The sequence below is a fragment of the Coregonus lavaretus genome (genome assembly GCF_964263955.1).
Source record: "Coregonus lavaretus genome assembly, chromosome: 22".
Lineage (NCBI taxonomy): Eukaryota > Metazoa > Chordata > Actinopteri > Salmoniformes > Salmonidae > Coregonus > Coregonus lavaretus.
This window is the reverse complement of record NC_140009.1, coordinates 34,676,588-34,682,587: the sequence shown is the minus strand read 5'-3', so window position 1 is coordinate 34,682,587 and position 6,000 is coordinate 34,676,588.

Here is a 6,000-nt window from a genome sequence, read left to right as displayed (position 1 = left end):
CTCTCTCTCTCTCTCTCTCTCTTTATCTCTCCCCTTGTCTGAGGCTGTGACACATGGTTTGGGTGAACTGTAAAGGGTCAGTACAGGCCCAAATAAGGACTGCAGCACACTACCCTCAGTGCAGGACGCCTCCATTTAGATTACACAGTCACTGATTATACAGTAACAGTGTGCTGCACACACACACACACTCAAGTATTTAGTCAACCCCAGATGTGTCCTCAGATAAGTGATTCACAGGCAGGGAGAATGAGTAGCCTAGTGTTGTTGTTATTCTGCAGTGAGAGATTGGCTGATAAGTGCTTGGTGATGGTGTATTTATGGTAGATTTACCTTCTATGTGTAGATTGAGACCCACTGGGTGTGATGGAAACGGTCTAGTTTCAAGTTTTATTAGTTGTATATGCAGGATACACATGGAATACACCGTCCAACAAAATGCTTACTTGCAGGTTCCTTCTCGACAATGCAACAACAATAAGCTCTTGTCCATGTGCCAGAGCATTATGACACATTCCTCTACTGCTGCACACAGGGGCGTCATGCACCCCAAACATCTGAGGGGGCACAAAGTACTTGAGGATGGCTGGGGGGTGGCCTGGAGGGGGGCTAGGGCCCCCATCCATAAGTCATAAAGAAGCAATCTAGAGCCAATATCTTTATGCTTAATTCTATGTAAAACAAAATATGTATACATTTCTGCATATCTAATCATACCTCTCTATCCTTCTGACTGGTGGTTCTTAAAAACATGTTTTATTGCTTGCCAGCAGGCATGCCAGCTAAAATAGTTAGACAAGCTAGCTACTCTAACTTGATTGATAGCCTGAAATGGCGTCTTGGTAGCTAGTTATGAGGTTGGGAGATTGGGAATCTATCTGGGCTAGCTAAAGACAACTTCATAACATTATTAAGTGGCTAGTAGTATTACAGAGAAAATAAAATCTGTCCCCTATGGGCATGGCACCTCTGCCTGCACAGGCAACTGGTTGTTGTCATTGCTTGATGGGACCATGGCCTGTATCCACAAAAGCCCTGTTTATATCCTAGATGCTAACATGTATCCTTTGTCCTGATCTTGTCCACATTCTGATTGTGCCCACATTTTTAGACAGGTGTACATGATTTAAAGACGCATTGTGATCTCATTGAGATCAGATTTTCCTGACCACCTCCGGAGGTACTCAGGGATGCATTGTGTCTGAATATCTTACAATTGGAGACGGATCTGGACAGTGAAACCATTTAAATCATCATTACCACGCCCTCTAAAATCATTGACAGGAGGCACCATTGACATATAGCATCAATACATGTCTTAAAAAATATATATGCCCAGAGTGTGCAAAGCTGTCATCAAGGCAAAGGGTGGCTACTTTGAAGTCTGCACTATTATTCTACAATGTAGTAAATAGTAAAAATAAAGAAAAAACCTTGAATGAGTAGGTGTGTCCAAACTTTTGACTAGTACTGTATATATATTATTTTGAAAGAAAATCCTTCAAACAATTTGCATACAGGAAGGGACCAGGAAATCTGGTCACATTGCAGACACAGTGGACGAATGAGAGACACATTTTAATACCATTATGTAGATGCCACAAACCTTGATCAGATAGTGATTGAATCACCTTGATCAGATCACAAAAAACACGTTAGTGCAAGGTGTAAACTGGGCTAAAGTGTGTCAGAGTACCAGTGCTGATCAAGGTTCTGTCCATATAGTGTTATTCATTAGGCCTATGATCTAAAATGCAAAACTGCTCTGAGATGCTTTGTGGATACTGGCCCAGAGCTAGAGACAGCATAGTTTCTCCATTCCCAATGTGCATGTCTCCCTTTAAATAGTTAATGTGTGTCTTATTGTCTATATAGTCATTCCCTTGTAAGTTGTGTATTTAATCATTGTTGTTTTTCCAAGCTCAGGCGTTCATTTACAGGCCAGTTTCATGTTAAATTACATTGATTCAATTCGCTAGTGAAAGTTTATCAAGCAAACATTTGTTTATTTAATTATTCCATGTCATTTATCTGCGGTTTGATCCTTTGAATGGATGCAGTGTTTAGAAGCTCATGATTCATATATGGTTGTTTGTTGTATTTTTTTGTGTTCCCACGTTTCACCGACTGGTCATGTGCTCCACTGTGCATACAAATGAGTGCCAGTATTTGGGGCGGCTCTGATCTTGTTTTGTTTTGGAATTAGGCCTAGGTGAAAGTATTACTTATTAGTGAATAAACTGTTGATTCAATTACTCTGACTCAAAGGTACACTACCAGTCAAAAGTTTGGACACACCTACTCATTCAAGGGTTTTTCTTTTTTTTGCTATTTTTTACATTGTAGAATAATACTGAAGACATCAAAACTATGAAATAACATATATGGAAGAGTGTGCAAAGCTGTCATCAAGGCAAAGGGTGGCTATTTGAAGAATCTCAAATATAAAATATTATTTGATTTGTTTAACACTTTTTTGGTTACTACATGATTCCATATGTGTTATTTCATAGTTTTGATGTCTTCACTATTATTCTACAATGTAAAAAATAGTAAAAATAAAGAAAAACCCTTGAATTAGTAGGTGTGTCTAAACTTTTGACTGGTACTGTATATATTGTAGCAAATTTGGGGGGTATCCCCGTATCACACTTGAACCCGGGTCCAGCAACTGTCAAGCCAATACCTTAACCATTATGCCAAAAGGTATGAACCTCTTGACAAGGTCGCTAGGTGAAGGTCTCTACACTACCCCCTTCCTTCAGGAAAGCATGTCCCCATGCTTCTCTATACCAAGTCCCTCACGTTTACACACCATCCCACTTCTGATACCAATGTAGTACAATTTGAAGAATAATCGCAGGAGGGACTCGAACCCAGATCCAGCGACTGTCAAGCCAACACGTTAACCATTACACCAAGTGGTCTAAACCTCTGGATGAGGTCGCTAGGTGATAGGTTAGAGGGGGGGGGGAAATGTATTCGTCCACTGTTGATACAGTCCCAAAATCTTTTGCATGTCAGCAGTCAGGTTTTCAAAATATTGGACTTTCAAGAAGCAAAGTGTCACCGACCACACCATCAGCCTGGTAGACACCTCCTGTGAAAAGATCAACAATGTGCTCGACTCCACCTTCTATAAACTTAGCTCGGGTGCTGAATCCTTGTATATAATCCACAGAACAAAAATAAGACAGCACAATAAACTTAAATTGACATTTTTATTGCCGCACGAACATTGGGTATAAGCCCTTCTTCAACGTGCAATGGCAATGGCAATCAATGTCACAACAACAATATCACACACAGGTGGGAATAATTATAGATGATCATTCAGTATTGGCCCAATCAAGAGATCCCAACCGGGTGATGGGTGAAGCATGAAAATACAATTAAAATATATAAACGCACAATACAGATACATTTTGACATCATTGCCTAAATGTTTGGCCTACATATTTATCACCTACTACAAAAACAAGAAAAAGAACATTTCTCATTGAGGCCTGCTGGGGCAAGAGTGCCCAAACAGTCTATCCAATATGTCTCTCTTTGGAGAAGTAATTTATCCCTATCGCCTCCTGTGCCAATCTGTGTTCAGATACTAATATTGTAGTGCTTCAGGTACACACACACACGCACACATCCTAATAGCTTGAAGACTATCCAAATATATGTCACATCGCTGATTCTTTCCTCTTTTCATCTAGCCTGGAGTCAGGAAGATACACATACTTCCTCGCAGAACTCCAAACACACACACACACACACACTCCGAGAACTCCAAACACTAGTTTGGAGTTCCTCGCCCTTCCTCTGCCAGAGCCTACTTGGCGTGGACAAATATGGGGCTGATTTCTCTAACAGATTAATTATTCACTGGTGATGCTGTAGAACTATAGAACTGTGGGCTGAATTATGAGGGTGGGGTGGAAGGGAAAGAAGGAGAGGAGGATATGGGAGGAGAGGGAGGAGGAGAGGACAGGAGAGACGTGGGTGAGGAGGGGAGGAATGGGAGAGAAGGGGTGTAGTCTGTCAACCAGGCACATAGCTGAAAATAATATAGCAGATCCCTGCAAGGGACGAGTCTAGCAGAGTTAAGATTGTTGCTGGAGACTGCCAACAGTCTAATATTAGCCCTGCACATGGCTGTCTTTAGAACCAGTACTGTGGCTAAACTTAGTTCTCCCATCCCAGGCCACCTCTCTCTATCCTCTGCTTCTATCCCCAGCCCCCTCCCTCTCTATCTCACCAACATGGACTCAGGGGTAGACGTACCATAGTAAAAGTTAATCCAAGACACTCCAAATAGCATGATATGTTACGTTTCTTATAGTATGTATTAATTTGTGGATGTACATCATTCATTTCATATGGTATGTTACGAATTACAATTTGTTGTCGCTAATGTTAGCTAGTTGGTTAGGTGACTAACTTTAGCTAGGTCGCTAACGTTATGTAGGCTAGCGGTTAGGGTTAGGGGTTAAAGTTACGGTTAAGGTTAGGAGTTAGGTCAAAGGGTTAAGGTTAGGGTTAAGGGAAGGGTTAGCTAACATGCTAAGTAGTTGCAAAGTAACTAAAAAGTAGTAAGGAGTTGCAAAGTTGCTAATTAGCTAAACAAGTCTTTGGGTTGCTAGACGTTTGCGTTATATGCCTACCCAACCACCCTACTTTGAATTTTGACTTAAGTAACCTTCTGTCTTATGTAACCATACCAAACGTAACATCTTATACTAAATGTCCCGGATTTATTTTTACTATGTTACGTCTAGTCTATACACTTACATTTTAGTCATTTAGCCAGGGACGGCTTGTTCAATAGGGCGATATGGGCGACGCACTGCCAAACGGGAAAAGGAAGGGATTTTTTTTCTAATCAATTATATCACGGCAACAGCAGTTATCAGTGTTCACGTCTGATCTGCCAGCCACTAAATGTCAAATCAGGCTAAAGTCGTGCTTCAAATGGCCCCGCCCGTTTTTTGGGCGATTTCAGTCAGGTTGAAAATCGCCCAGAAGTCTCTCATAGCCTGTCATGTAAAATCTATTTTTTTCAAATTTCAAAGCTTTCAATACATTCTCTATGGGTGTCTGTGGGCATGCACTTACGCGCTTTCGTCATACGTGACGTAACGTTGAACGTAACTAAGACAATGGCGGCTAACAGCGTCTATGTTGCGACCTGCAGTGTGGCGTTATTTTATGTTTTTAATTTGTAGACTTAGTTTACAAACATTCTGCAAACATTCTGCTTTGGACTGATCTTCGGTTTTGGACTGATCTTGTTGATCGTGTACATACCCGCTACGAACGGACTAAATAATGAAAACGCTGCTGGCAGCGGAATCCCAATACAGCTGGGAGACTTGGCTGGATGACAGAGTCCCGGACAGAGAGGTGGAGGCGGCCGGCTTCACCCTGGTCAGAGCGGACCGCGATCCTGGTAAGAGAGCGACTCTGTACCCCAACATTGAACTGCTTTCTGTGTCATTGAACCGTACTATTGTTGATAAAACAAGTTTACTGGAGAACGGAGACCAAGTAGAGACTTTTGGACAAGGTGGATAATTGTATAATATAAGGCAGTTTATTCAGAGGTAAAGATATCTGGAATCGCGTGCACGGACCCGTTCGTCAAACTCGTAGGGAGTTTATCAGAAGAGCCCCTAAACATTGTGTGCTGACATTTTATACAATAAAATGAAGTAGGTTGAATCTAGTAGTTCTGATCTTCTGATTGGTCCTGATGAGTTGGGCGAGGTCACCTCCAGGCTAGTGTCACTGTTGCATTGGCTCTGAGTCGGGTTCTCTGTCTTCAGATGTTCAGCCTAAGAGAAGAGGATTTGTGTGTGTGTGTGTGTGTGTGTGTTTGTTATCAGTGTGTGTGTGTGTGTGTGTGTGTGTGTGTGTGTGTGTGTGTGTGTGTTTGTTATCAGTGATGATGTGTGTGTGTGTGTGTGTGTGTGTGTGTGTTTATCAGTGATGATGTGTGTGTGTGTG